The sequence below is a fragment of the Schistocerca gregaria genome, chromosome 5, assembly GCF_023897955.1.
Source record: "Schistocerca gregaria isolate iqSchGreg1 chromosome 5, iqSchGreg1.2, whole genome shotgun sequence".
Classification (NCBI taxonomy): domain Eukaryota; kingdom Metazoa; phylum Arthropoda; class Insecta; order Orthoptera; family Acrididae; genus Schistocerca; species Schistocerca gregaria.
This window is the reverse complement of record NC_064924.1, coordinates 205359340-205374411: the sequence shown is the minus strand read 5'-3', so window position 1 is coordinate 205374411 and position 15072 is coordinate 205359340. Positions and strand designations below refer to the sequence as shown.

The following is a 15072-nucleotide window of genomic DNA, read 5'->3' as shown; positions in this document are numbered from 1 at the left end:
GGTCATGCGCGAGAGCAGCTACTGCTGCATCTCCTCGTTCTGCTGCCACCACGGCTCATTGCTGTCGGGGTGCTGCGCGGTGCGCGCGCCGCCCTGCCCGCCACCGCCGGCTGAGTCTGTCAACGTGGTCGCATCCGCCTGGCCACCACGCGGGGCTGCGACTGACGTCAGCGAGTTCCTGCGAGATCGCTGCTGCAGTTGCTCGCTGCTCTGCTCGCTCTTCCTCTTGGCCGTTACGGTCCTCTGATCCATTTCAGCGCTCAGTAGTGCCTTCAGGTGTTTGGTTTGTTCACGAATGCGTTCTTGCCTCGTGGTGTCCTCGCAGCGCACGGGGCAAGGATTGAGGTTCAGTCTCGCTGCCACTTTCTGACATGTGCACGGGTCCTAAATCATTCGACTTTTCCTCTTTGCTACTATTCCCTTTGCTTCTCCTTCGGCGGCCTTTCTTCGTGTCTGCTACAGTCTCTACCGATAGGAGTGGTTCAGGCAAACTGATCTGCACCCGCTCCTGTATCTCACACGGCTTAGTTTCAGAGGTGGCTGGCGCATCGTTGGTATCCAGCGGTAACTGCCCCGGTGAAGATGACGGTGCCGAATTGACGTCCGTCCTACCGCGAATGTCTTTGGCACTACATTCCACCTGAACTGGCACCTCCACCTCGCTGACATGTTCCGGCTGCCGGGGTGGTGGTACAGTCCCCGCGACCACCTCACTCAATAGTGGTACTAGCTTTTCACTACCGTCTGCAGGTCGTTCCCGTGGAAGTTGAAATGGACGTCTACGTGTACAGTTCATCCGCAGATGTTCAGTTGAATGGCAGATCGAACAGGTAGGGGGTTGACCAATGTAAGTTACCTGTGCACGACAGCCGCCAATGGCAACATACGAAGGTATATGCTTTTTCAAATCTACACGTACACTGCGCACCCCGCTGTTAACTTGGTAGCGATAGGCACTCGACCATTTTTCATTTGTAACTGACAAAACAGCGCCGTACAGTGACAGAGAACGTGCAATCAGATCATTAGGGCACTCAGGTGGCACATTAAATACCCTGACGGTTCTTACTCCGTATCCCGAAGGCACGATTTGGACATTACTAATACTGCCATCATTATGACGGAATGGTCTCACACCAACATGCTCCTCAGCGAATTTCTCGTAAGTGTCACTCGAAATAAATTTGATAAATAACGAGTACTGCACAAAGTCCAACTGGAATGCGTCGACTATATCTTCAGGCAATTTCAAATCCTCAAAGATCCACTCATGAATTTCAAACGCCGTCGGTCGCAAGGCAGCGCGATCGAAAACACAATGAACGCTGTTCGCTCTGTTAATTGTCGACATCTTACTTACAACAGTTATACAGAAACAAACGTTAACAGCGCTCGCACACGCTGCTCAGCTCTCCATCTCAGCACTGCTCGCGACGTAAACACTGGCCCGCGCTACCGCCCGTCACCGCGCGATGTGCACTGGCCGAGTGCCGGAACACGACTGATCAACTGAGCTACCGAAGCACGACTCACGTCCGGTACTCACAGCTTTACTTCTGCCAGTATCCGTCTCCTACCTCCCAAACTTTACAGAAGCTCTTCTGCGAACCTTGCACAACTAGCACTCCTGAAAGAAAGGATATTGCGGAGACATGGCTTAGCCACAGCCTGGGGGATGTTTCCAGAATGAGATTTTCACTCTGCAGCGGAGTGTGCGCTGATATGAAACTTCCTGACAGATTAAAACTGTGTGCCCGACCGAGACTCGAACTCGGCACCTTTGCCTTTCAAGGGCAAGTGCTCTACCAACTGAGCTACCGAAGCACGACTCACGTCCGGTACTCACAGCTTTACTTCTGCCAGTATGCGTCTCCTACCTCCCAAACTTTACAGAAGCTCTTCTGCGAACCTTGCAGAACTAGCACTCCTGAAAGAAGGATATTGCGGAGATATGGCTTAGCCACAGCCTGGGGGATGTTTCCAGGATGAGATTTTCACTCTGCAGCGGAGTGTGAGCTGATATGAAACTTCCTGACATATTAAAACTGTGTGCCCGACCGAGACTCGAACTCGAGACCTTCGCCTTTCGCCGGCAAGTGCTCTACCAACTTTTTTTTTTTTTTAATTTATTTATTTTACATATAGTTGTTCATATCACATATGACGCCCTCCAGGCGAAAAAAAAAATTGTGTGGAATTACCATCAGTAACATATAAAATAGAAAGGGAATTATAAGAATTAAAGAAAACGCCCTCCTGGCAGAACAGACAAAGCAGCATCCGCGTCCCGCCAACTTGTGGGTAGACGCACACGGAATCCCAAGGCAGTCAGGCATGTTCCAGGCACGTCTTCACGAAGAATATTGCATTTTCCGGTACATGGGACTGAGTCCTGGTATTACACACTATCATTGAAGTCATCTTCTCATACCTGGGACACCCCAGCTGCAGGGGGGATCGAAGAAGGCACTACCCAAAAAGTTGGCATAGTACTGACGGTATCGCGGATGGTGCATGAGAAAAGTAAAGCGATCTTGCAGGAATGTCCAAAAATCAAGAACACTCTTATCACCTTCATGGAACAAATAAGAGATCGAGAGACCTTTTATCCAGATCACAGCGTTGGTCTTCGTACTTGGGAAGTATGTCTCATCTGGGAACAGAAGAGATTTCGGTGTAATGGCATGGGGAGCCGTACGTAGAAGAAAGGCAAGCATCTTCTGAATCAGCTGCCACACCTCTGCAGAAGATCCACACATCAGTCGATGTTCGTCCGTATCAAGCGTTTGACAGCGAGGACACAGCGGCGAATCTGTCATTTTTATGGCATGTAGACGAAGTTGTGTCATGTATTTTCCATTAACGACCAAATACCAGGTCGCACGTGCGCTCGTGTCTAGGTATATATGGTGTACAGAACGCCATACCACGGGCCATGCGATCGTAGGATATCGCCTTTCCACAACATTCCGAGTGTGATTTCTCATCATGATTCGGTAAACATCACGTGCCATAGGGGGTCTGGTACTAGGCAAGTCGGCGTGGACATAACTGTATTCGATGAAAAAGGTCCGGATATGTGAGAGAGGGGAAGAAATATGGGCTACTGCAACGGGTGCCACTCGAGAGGGAGGGGCCACTTCATCAATCAGGCTTCCCGATAATCCGTTTCGGCGGCGGATCCACGATTTAACCATCGTACTTACATAAAGGGCAGCTGCTCTCGCTCGGACGTTGACAAGGCCGAGGCCGCCATCTCGAGGAGGAAGTGTCAGCGTGTCGTAGCGGACTTTGAAGATAAGACCCGCGCTAACAAAGTAGCCGAACGCCGCCTGAAGTCTGTGTGCCATTGCCTTTGGCATCGGTAAAATCTGTGCTAAATGGGGTAGTCGCGAGACTAGATGAGTGTTAACAAAATCCACCCTTTGTAACATGTCCAATGCTCTCAGGAGGTTGCCACGAACGTTCGTGCGGATAGCTTGAAGCAGGCGTTTGTAGTTAAATGAGATCGTGCGCTGTATATCACGCGTGAAGGTGATCCCCAAACATTTGAGCCTGTCCACTAATGGCAATGGTGCCACACTCTCAGCTGGAAGGCCTCTACCGACGGACATAGCACTAGATTTCGTCAGGTTCACACGGCTGCCCGTAGCAGCCCCGTACTGGTTGATCCACGCCAGTGCCTCTCGCACTTCATCCTCCGATAGAACCAAGAACACCAAGTCATCTGCATAGGCGCGGCAGATGAAAGAAGTCCCCCTCATTGTTATGCCTGTCAACCGGCTCCTCAAACCGTGTAATAGTGGCTCAAGGGCAATGGCGAAAAGCAGCATCGACAGCGGACATCCTTGACGGACCGACCGCATGACGTTAATAGGGCCCGCCACACGGCCATTGACCAGCACCCGCGACGTGGCACCTCGGAGAAGCCGCAAGACGAGGTGTATAAACATGTGGGGAAAGGCCATCCGTCGGAGTACGTTTTCGAGAAAGTCATGACTCACTCTATCAAAGGCGTGGTCGAAGTCCACTGTCACTAAGGCACCACGACTGCGACATGTCATGGTCAGGGCTATAACGTCACGGTAATCGCTGAGTGCCGTCTGAATGTTACTATCACCTCCAAAGCACGTTTGATCCAGAGAGATAACTTGAGGGACGACGCGCCTAATGCGAGCGCCAAGAATCCGGGTAAAAATCTTGAAGTCACGATTTAACATGGTCAGCGGCCGATAATGTTCCACTCCTCGACCTCCCGATGGCTTGGGGATCGGGATAAGCAAGCCTTCTACGAATTCGGGTGGGAGAGGAAAGTCAGGGTTCATCAGTTCTTCATACATCGCAGTCCAGCGTGAGCCCATGATGTCATGAAATGTGTGGTAAAACTCCAGCGGGAACCCATCTGGACCTGGGGCTTTGTTTGCCGCACCCTTATGAAGAGCATCGGCGACGTCATCAGCCGTAATTGTAGCCGTGAGAATCTCCGCAGCAGACTCGTCCAGGGTATCTGTCAAGGAACGGAGGACATCAGACATTACCGCCACGTTCCGGTCCTCTGCTGCATAGAGCTCGTTGTAGTGATCCACAAAGGCTCTTACGATGTCATTCTGGGACGTCAATCGACGACCATCTGGCATGTCGAGGGCGTTGATCAACTTTCTACGACACCGCTGCTTCTCTCGGATAACATGATGCATGGACGGGAGCTCTCCTGGTACACATTCGTGACATCTTGCGCGTACTACTGTGCCTTCAAGGCGGTGACGCATAAGAGAAATTATCTTCGCCTTAATACGTTGAATTTCAACCTGTCGTTGAACTGAGGGGGCAAGGTTTGAGAGTTCCCGGAGAATTGTGAAATAGTATTCCATGGTATGTCGGTGCCATAACATTTTATCGCGACCGTAATTCATCATAGAACGACATAAAGCAGGCTTGGCGCAGTCGATCCACCACCGAAGTGTTGAAGGATACGCTGCAAGGCGTCTCACACAGTTGTTCCACGTCGTCTCTACGACCTGCCTACATTCCGGATCCTTGAGATGGGCCACATTCAGCTTCCACAGGCCTCGACCGCGCCACACCTTCTGCCTCTGGAGCGAAACAGTGCAAATGTAGGCGATATGGTCGGAAAAGGCGGTAGGCCATAACTCAGAGTCAAGCGTGGCAGTTACGAGTCCTGGGGACACGTAGACACGGTCAAGACGACTTGCTGAATGGCTGGTGACGTACGTATACCCAGGCCGATCGCCATGCACGCGGTCCCAAGTATCGGTGAGTTTCAGTTCATGCACAAGCAGCTTGAGTTCCTGGCATGTGGTGAAATGGGGATGTTGGTCCTTTTGGGATAACACACAATTGAAGTCGCCGCCAAGAACAATGTGGTCGTAGCGTCCGACAAACAAAGAAGCGATCTGTTCTGAATAGAATCGCGACCGTCGCTTGGCCGTGCCCGAGGGAGCGTAAACATTGATGACTCGAACACCGTGGAAAGTCACAGCAAGACCCCTAGCTGATGGTAGGTAAATCACGTCATCTACATCAATGCCTTCCTTTAAAAGAATAGCTGTCCCACTGCCACCGTCGGCACACGGCGTGAGGTAGGAAACATAGCCATAGACATTAGGAAACGTCGCCAGGCGAACTTCCTGCAAAAGGGCAACATCTAGGTCCGACGCCCTCAACATATCACGGAGCAATTGTAGTTTGACAGGTGTGCCAATGGTGTTGACATTGATGGAGCCAATCCTGTAAGCTTGTCGTAGAATTGGGACTACAGGGACGCTCATGGAGGCACGAAGAGCAGCAGCGAACAAGAATGTTGTCCCAGTAGGCTGCACATCCCCATCCTGTAACCCTGTCGATTAGGAGTCGTGGGCTGGAGCAGCGGCATTCGCGGCTGTCTCACTAGTTGGTGTTTCGTCGGCTACATCGTCAGACCACGCAAGGGTGCGTGGATGGTGTGCGTCCAGTGGAGTACCAGCAGAGTCCGAAGGCAGTGTCACGTCGGTGGTGGAAGAGTTGTCCTGGCTCAGCTGTTGTTCAACGTCCATAGGTACAGCGCCTGGTGCATGCAAGGATGGTTGTACGTCCGACGGAGTGCAAGTTGGTGCTTCCACCACGGATTCGTCCTTCGGGGGAACAACTTGATAATTTTGATCTTCATCGTCTTGAGACTGCGTCCTGCAGGTGTCAGACGGGGCGATCCGCCGTTTCCGACGTCTCTTCGGCGACCGTTGCTTGCGCACGTGATCTTCAGTGTCCGAAGACGCCTGGGGATCCGGATGTTCAGGCACAAAAGCATCGGTAGGCACAATCATGGAGTCAAGGGCCATCCCCTGTCCTTGAGATTGCTCACCACTGCACACGTCGGGAGGAGGAGGCAAGGGCGTCGGTCCGTCCGCAACAGCCTGAGGCAGTACCGGAGACGACGATGTACCAGTAGTAGGAGCCAGTGGTGTTCGCGGTCGGGGGTCGCTATGGAGAGCTTCGACAAACGTCAGCGGTAGCGACGTCGGAGCGGTCGTGGCCGGCAGGTCCCCAGGCGGTAACTGTGTGATTCTGCGCTGCAGACAGCTGGAACGGAGGTGTCTTTCTTTGCCACATCCCGAGCATGTCTTCGGCTGTCCATCATAAATAATAATTGCACGGCAGCCACCAATATATAAGTAGGACGGCACATGTTTGGTTAGTTCTATGCGGATCTGCCGTACTCCATTGAGAACCGGGTATGTAGTGAACTGAACCCACTTCTCAGCTGTGTGGCTAATCACTTTTCCATATGGATGGAATGCAGATACCACTACCTCTGAAGGCACCTCGAAAGGGAGTTCAAAAACACGTATCGTGCGCAGTCCAAGTCCCGCATGTTCCACAGTTACGTCACCAATGTGTCCATCAGAGTGACGGAACTTAAGACCACTTCGAGTTGCATCTAGAATTTTTTCACATATGTCTTCGTTGACCAATTTCACGTATACCACACTGCTCACTATAGAAAGGTGGATGCCAACAAGATCGTTGCAGTCAATCTTGACTTCATCTCTGATAAACTGTTCGATTTCCAGTGCTTTTGGTCGGGCATATTCAGGTGCACAGCTAATCTTCAGTGTCGATTTTCGGTGGGCATAAGCCATTCTCTGTCGAATGAAATATAGCGCGCTAAGACGGCAGAATCACGTAAACAACTCCGCGAGCGAGCTGCGCGGCGAGGACGTAAACAAGACGTCCGTGCCGCTAGCGTGCCGAAAGGCGACTGCCAACTGAGCTACTGAAGCACGACTCACGTCCGGTACTCACAGCTTTACTTCTGCCAGTATCCGTCTCCTACTTTCCAAACTTTACAGAAGCTCTTCTGCGAACCTTGCACAACTAGCACTCCTGAAAGAAAGGATATTGCGGAGACATGGCTTAGCCACAGCCTGGGGGATGTTTCCAGAATGAGATTTTCACTCTGCAGCGGAGTGTGCGCTGATATGAAACTTCCTGACAGATTAAAACTGTGTGCCCGACCGAGACTCGAACTCGGGACCTTTGCCTTTCGCGGGCAAGTGCGCAGTATCAAATACACTCAGATTACAGTATAGTAGTGACAAAGAATAGGCTGTAGTTTAAGACATTAGTCAAAAAGAATCGACGCCCGAAGAAATGGGATACGGAAGTACCAAGGAATGACGAGATACGCTTGAAGTCTTTAAGACTATAGATACAACAATAAGAAATAAGTCAGTAAGCAGTACAGCTGAAGATGAATGGTCATCTCTAAAAAGAGCCATCGGGTAACAGAAGAAATACTTCAGTTGATATATAAATAGATGAAGTACAATAATGTTCTGGGAAACTCAGGATTACAGAAATACAAGTCGCTGATGAATGAAATAAATATGAAGTGCAGGGAAGCTAAGTGGAAATGGCTGCAGGAAATATGTGAAGACATAAAAAAAAAAATGATTATCTCAAGGACAGACACAGCAGACAGGAAGGTCAAAACCAATTTCGGTGACATTTAAAGTGAGGGTGATAAAATTGAGAGGGCAACGGAGAGTGAAGATAGATGGGAAGAATACTTTGAAAGTCTCTATGAAGGGGAGGATGTCTCTGATGTGATAGAAGAAGAAACAAGAATAAATATAGAAGAGGTAGGGTATCCAAAATTAGAATCAGAATTTAAAAGAGTTTTGGTTGACTTAAGATGAGATAATTCTGAAGGGATAGATAACATTCCGTCACAATGTCTAAAGTCACTGGGAGAAGTGATAACAAAACCACTATTCACTTTGGTGTGTAGAATGTCTGAGCCTGGCGGCATAGCATCTGACTTTCGGAAAAGCGTAGTTCACACAATCCCGAGGACGGCAAGAGTTGACAAGTGCGAGAATTATCGCACAATCAACTTAACAGCTCATGCATCCAAGTTACCTACAAGAATAATATGCAGAAGAATAGAAAAGAAAATCGAGGTTGCGCTATATGACCACCAGTTTGGCTTTAGGAAAGGTAAAGGCATGCGAGAGGTAATTCTGACGTTGCGGTTAATCATAGCAGCAAAAACTACTGAAAAAAAATCGAGACACGTTCATCTGATTTGTCGACATGGAAAAAGCGTTCAATAATGTAAAATGTTGCAAAGTTTTTCGAAATTCAGATAAACGTAGGGGTAAACTATAGTTAAAAAGGTATAATATACAATATGTACAAGAGCGAAGAGGAAATATTAAAAAAAAGGGTGTAAGACTATGATGTAGCCTTTCGCCCCTATTCTTCAATCTGTTCATGGAGGAAGCAGTGATGGAAATAAGAGAAAGGTTCTAGACTTGAACTGAAATTCAGGGTGAAAGGAGATCAACGATACGATTCGCTGATGACATTGCTATCCTGAGTGAAAGTGAAGAAGAATTACGCGATCTTCTGATTGGAATGAACAATCTAATGAGTACAGATATAGACTGAGAGTAATTCGAAGGAAAATGAAGGTAATGAGAAGTAGTAGAAATGAGAACAGAGAGAAGTTTAACATCAGTATTGATGGCCACAAAGTAGATTAAATTAAGGAATTCTGCCACCTAGGCAGTAAAATAACCAATGACGGACGGAGCAAGGAGGACATCAAAAGCTGACTAGCCATGGCAAAAAGGGCATTCCTGGCCAATATACGTCTACTAATATCAAATATCGCCCTTAATTTGAAGAAGACATTCCTGAGAGTGTCCGTCTGGAGCACAGCATTGTATAATAGTGAAATATGGACTGTGGAAAAACCGGAACATAAGATTATCGAAGCATTTGAGATATGATGCTACAGAGGAGTGTTGAACATTAGGTGGACTGAAAAGGCAAGGAATGAGGGGGTTCCGCACAGAATCGGAGAGGAAAGAAACATGTGGGAAACACTGATAAGGACAAGAGGCTGGATGATAGGACACCTGTTCAGACATGAGGGTACAAATGGCTTCAAGCACTATGGGAGTTAACATCTAAGGTCATCAGTCCCCTAGACTTAGAACTACTTAAACCTAACTAACCTAAGAACATCCCACACATCCATTCCCGAGGCAGGATTCGAATCTGCGACCGTAGCAGCCGCACGCTACCGGAATGAAGCACCTAGAACCGCTCGACCACAGCGGCCGACTAAGACATGAGGGAATCGCTTCCATGGTACTAGAGAGAGCTGTAGAGGGCAAAAGCTGTAGAGGAAGACAGAGATTGAAATACATCAAGCAGATAATTGAGGTCGTAGTTTGCAAGTGATACTCTGAAATGAAGAGGTTAGCACAGTAGGGGAATTCGTGGCAGGCCACATCAAAGCACTCAAAAGATTGGTGAAAAACAAAATTGGAGGAGGGAAACAAATTAATGGTGCACAACAACTTCACTAGAAGTGATCAGTCATTTCTTGATGGATCAACATGTCATCCGTTTGGTAATTGGGGGGGGGGGGGGGGGGGGAATGTAGAAGGTAAAAATTCCAGAGTTAGACCAAAGGATGAATACAGCACGTAGGTTCAAGTGGTATAGACTGCAGTAGTCTTTCAGAAATTACGAGTCTTGCACAGTATAGACTAGTGTGGGCAGTTACATGAAACACGGTTTCGCACTGAATATCACAACAAGAACAACGTCAACAGTGTGACAGAAAAAATTTATTATTTTGGTCGATAGGTAAAATAGCCAATGATAAAACGACTTAGAAAAATGTACACGGATAACATTAAAGGAATAGAAATTACTAACTAACGAAGTAGAGTTCAGCACCGAGTAGAGAAGTTGGCTTGAAATTCACTAGCAAATGGATAGTTCAAGTACCGTTATAACTTAGGCTAATTCTGGTTAACACGAAAGTTAGCAAACCAATAAGTGATAAAATTTGCACGTTTTCCGAAGACGAAAGAGGCGAAGATGTGAAAATGTTATTCCTCACATGCAAAATTGTTATGGATGAAATTAATTTTTGTGAACTTATCCTTCGTCCGTAATTAAATTCAGTAATTATTAATTTTCACTAACAAGTCCATGACCATTACATGCATTCCTCTGCAAGAAGTATACCATGAGTTCAAGGATAGCTCTGCTGAGAGCTGCTTGAAGGTTACGACTAGTTGTGTAATGACAGTACAAGACGTCGGTAAGGTTCCCTCAAAACTCGCTTTAAAAGCGATCTAACCTCTCGTAGAAACGTTCATTTAGGATGTCAATGGAAACTGGTGCTAGTCATTAGGTAATGTAGCGTTCTTGCTAGGACCTAGTGTTTGGAAAGCCCTCAGCAGTATCACGCATGCTGGCTGGCATTAACTTTTGGAAGTACTTATCAGGCAACATCTACGTTATGTAGCCAGTGTCTGGTATAATGGACCACCATGTTGGAGACCGTCTCACACTAAATTAGAGGAATGTTAAGAGCCTCTAGTACAGATATAGCAGCTTCGCCCTTTAGGCGTAAAGTGCCGTATGATATACGCAATTATGCTGCCGGAAATTGTCTGTCTGCAGTTAGATATCGAATTGCTGACGCCTACAAGACAGACCCTTGCTTCTCTTTTTACGTGTATCTTTCTCGCACACCCCATTCCTTTCATGTCTTCTTAAATTTCACAAGATCTTCATATTCTTGTACTCATTCTTAAATTTCAAGGAGTGTATCTTGACTGTATCTCGTCATTGATCATCCTATAGCGCGTCTTGAAATTTGGTTAAAATGTAATGCGCCCCATGGTGTGTGCTCATATGATGTCCCTTTGATGTTGTCATACCATATTTTTATGTTCCTTAATCTCTTATAACACGATGTTTCCACGTTTATTTTCTGTCATACCGGGTTATCAAAAAGTCAGTATAAATTTGAAAACTAAATAAATCACGAATAATGTAGATAGAGAGGTACAAATTGTCACACATGCTTGGAATGACATGGGGTTTTACTAGAACTAAAAAAATACAAACGTTCAAAAAATGTACCACAGATGGCGCTTCTTCTGATCAGAATAGCAATAATTAGCATAACAATGTAAGACAAAGCAAAGATGATCTTCTTTACAGGAAATGCTCACTATGGCCACCATCATTCCTCAAGGAATTCCTCGAGGAATACTGTTGTGGACAGTACTGTAAAGCATGTCTAGAATTATCGTGAGGCATTGGCGTCGGATATTGTCTTTCAGCATCGCTAGAGATGTAGGTCAATCACGACACACTTGCGACTTCAGGTAACCCCAAAGCCAATAATTTCATGGACTGAGGTGTGGGGGCCTGGGAGGCCAAGCGTGACGAAAGTGGCGGCTGAGCACACGATCATCATCAAACGACGCACGCAAGAGATCATTCACGCGTCTAGCAATATGGGATGTTTTTTTTTTTTGTTCTAATAAAACCCCATGTCATTCCAAGCATGTGTGTCAATTTTTTTCCTCTTTGCCTACATTATTCTTCACTTTACATTCTGTTTCTTAATGTTAGATCAAGCAGTAACATCAGAAACCGAATCTAGGCTGCTTCTCATTATTCATTTCTCTCTTTTTCTTAGAATGCAGTTTTCAATACCATACACAAGAGCAAACATAGTCTTAGCGTGGTATCGATAGCTACGATGCCACAACGTAGGTGCGCTCCGCTAGGTTGGTACTACGACAGACACCGACGACAGCGCACTCTAGCCGAAGCGGGAGAGCTCTAAGAACTCTGCTCCAGATTCTGCCCATTTCATAAAGAGCACACGGCCTGGAAACATCGCCTCAACCTCAGAGGGTGTTGGCTTGCTATTGAGACTATGTACTACTGACGATGGTTCTAAGGCTTTGCTCATCGTTGCAAAGTTATGTAACCATTTATTAACTTGTTTTTGCCTATAGTAAAACATCTATAATTTGACACGCAGTAACGACGTGTTTTACTTCACCTGCTCCTACTCGCTTCCTTCCTTCGGCCTATGTTACACATCTCAGGAGCAGACCCATGTGCCGCCTTCCAGGCGAGATACAAAATTAGCATTATCTGTTTCCTCGTAATTCTGCGAAAATGCACACTTATGCAACAACTGTAACTTTATATATCTGACTACGGATTGATATCTGTAGATGTTATAACGAAATCATCTCTTCTTTGTTCCATTGTCTATAGTTATTTTGGTTTTTCTTACTTGTTTCCCTTCCGCTGCCATTACTTGGGTTACATTTACGTATGTAAGTATTCAGTATAAACACATTTTCTTGCACAGCGCTTTCAGTGTCTGCCAGCAGGACGTTGTCGTCTGCAATTAAATTAGTGATAATAAATTTGTTTCCCGGTCTGTCTTTAGAATTCCAGTCTTCTCAGACTCAGCAAATATGTATATAAAAATGATAGGCAAGAGACGACATCCTTGTTTTAGACCCTGGTTTACAGTCAATAATTCTTCGTTCATATTTTATTGTGATACAATGGTATTCAACAAATTTAGAGGTACATTCTGTCAGTGAATATTATCTATATTCTCACCCAACTTCAGGAGAAGAACATGCAGGCGTATCTAGTGGCAATATGGGTAGTTTTATCAGATATTAACTTCTTAACGTTCATTTCAAAGCAACAGATGTCGCTGATGGCAAATGGAATGCGATGATAGATGCTACTGCATTCCTTTGCTACAGTTTAAGTGCAAAATATTTTTTTGCTTGAAAAATGCAATTTCAGTACTGTATATTTAATTATGAAGTTGTACTAATGTATCCAGTCGCGAAACCTGACGGCTCGCGCACGTTAGGTGTCCGTGTCCCGCCGCTATTTCACACGCGATGGTCCTGCGGTGCGGCGTCAGAGAAGTTCTGGTGTTCGGAAGCGGTAGCTTCTGAGGAGGGGGGACGGGGGGAGGGGGAGAGGTGGACCAGCCACCAGCGAACCGTAATGGAGATCGAGACGTGCGTGTTTGTAACTCGGTTAGCGGGGTAACGACGTTACGGCAGAGGAAGCCGCGGCAACTAATGGAAACGCTCGCCGCGCCCCCAGCGACACGGCTGCCCGGCCTGTGCGGGTTGCCCAGGGCTGGCGGACACGTGGCGCCCGTCGGGGGGACGTACGGCACTCGCGCACGTCCTGAAGGATGCCCAGCGTTAACCATCCTACGCCCGTCATCTGGAAAAGATAAATGTTTCTCACATGTGTGAACTGTTAATCTTAGAACGCTACACACTAGTAGGGACTGAGTGTCACAGCCGGACGGAGTGTCTAAACGGTTCTCTGCGCTAGCGGGGGTCTGAAACCGAGCGGCCGGTCCGGTCGCAGGTTCGAATCCTGCCTCGGGCATGGATGTGTGTGATGTCCTTATGTTAGTTAGGTTTAAGTAGTTCTAAGTTTTAGCGGACTGATGGCCTGAAAAGTTAAGTCCTAAAGTGCTCAGAGCCATTTGCACCATTTGAACTGAGTGTTGCATCTACAGAACAGTGTACCTACGAATACATAATTTAGTTTGTTCGGTGCTTCGGTCTTGTTACTCATTCTTCGAACCACATCCAGGAATTCGCACTAGAGATCGCTATAAGTATTTTCCGACATTTTCTGCCCTTTCTGAAGTTGTCTGAAGTGAGTTTTTTTTGTGCAGCTTTTGTAAATATTTAACATTCCACACCTGTAACTGTTCTATAATACAGTAAAAAAAAGAACATGAAAAAAATTTTACACTTCACCATGAGGAACGTAACCGAATGGAAAGGAGATATGTAGATATGACGTACATGTACAGAAAAACAAATGATTACAATTACAGACTCATTTGATCATTTACTGAAGAAAAAGAGCTTCACAAATTGAGGAAGTCAGAAGCGTACTGGTCCACCTCTGGTCCTTATGCAAGCACTTATTGACCTTGGCATTAATCGATAGGGTTGTTAGACGTCGTTCTGAGGTACATCTTGCGAGATTGTGTCCAATTGGAGTTTTAGATCGTCAGAATCCCAAGATGGGTGGAGAGCGCTACCCATAATGCTCCAAACGTTCTCAGTTGGGGACAGATCCAGTGAACTTGCTAGCGGAGGTAGGGATGGCAAGACAATGACCAGACTGAATAGAGAGCCGGCCTATATGGCCGAGCGGTTACAGGCGCTTCAGTCTGGAACCGCGCCACCGCTACGGTCGCACGTCCGAATCCTGCCTCGGGCATGGATGTTTGTGATGTCTTTAGGTTGGTTAGTTTTAAGAAGTTCTATGTTCTAGTGGACTGATGACCTCAGTTGTTGTTGTTGTTGTTGTTGTGGTCTTCAGTCCTGAGACTGGTTTGATGCAGCTCTCCATGCTACTCTACCGTGTGCAAGCTTCTTCATCTCCCAGTACCTACTGCCGCCTACATCTTTCTGAATCTGCTTAGTGTATTCATCTCTTGGTCTCCCTCTACGAGTTTTACCCTCCACGCTGCCCTCCAATACTAAATTGGTGATCCCTCGATGTCTCAGAACATGTCCTACCAACCGATCCATTCTTCTAGTCAAGTTGTGCCACAAACTTATCTTCTCCCCAATCATATTCAATACTTCCTCATTAGTTATGTGATCCACCCATCTAATCTTCAGCATTCTTCTGTAGCACCACTTTTCGAAAGCTTCTATTCTC

The 15072-nt window shown here is 46.8% G+C and overlaps 1 non-coding gene across 1 annotated transcript; it reads right to left on the bottom strand.

The window, feature by feature from the left end:
• Positions 1 to 1750: 1750 nt before the first annotated feature.
• Positions 1751 to 1825, bottom strand: Trnas-uga (transfer RNA serine (anticodon UGA)). The gene has a single exon. It is a non-coding gene; the product is annotated as a tRNA-Ser (tRNA).
• Positions 1826 to 15072: the final 13247 nt, after the last annotated feature.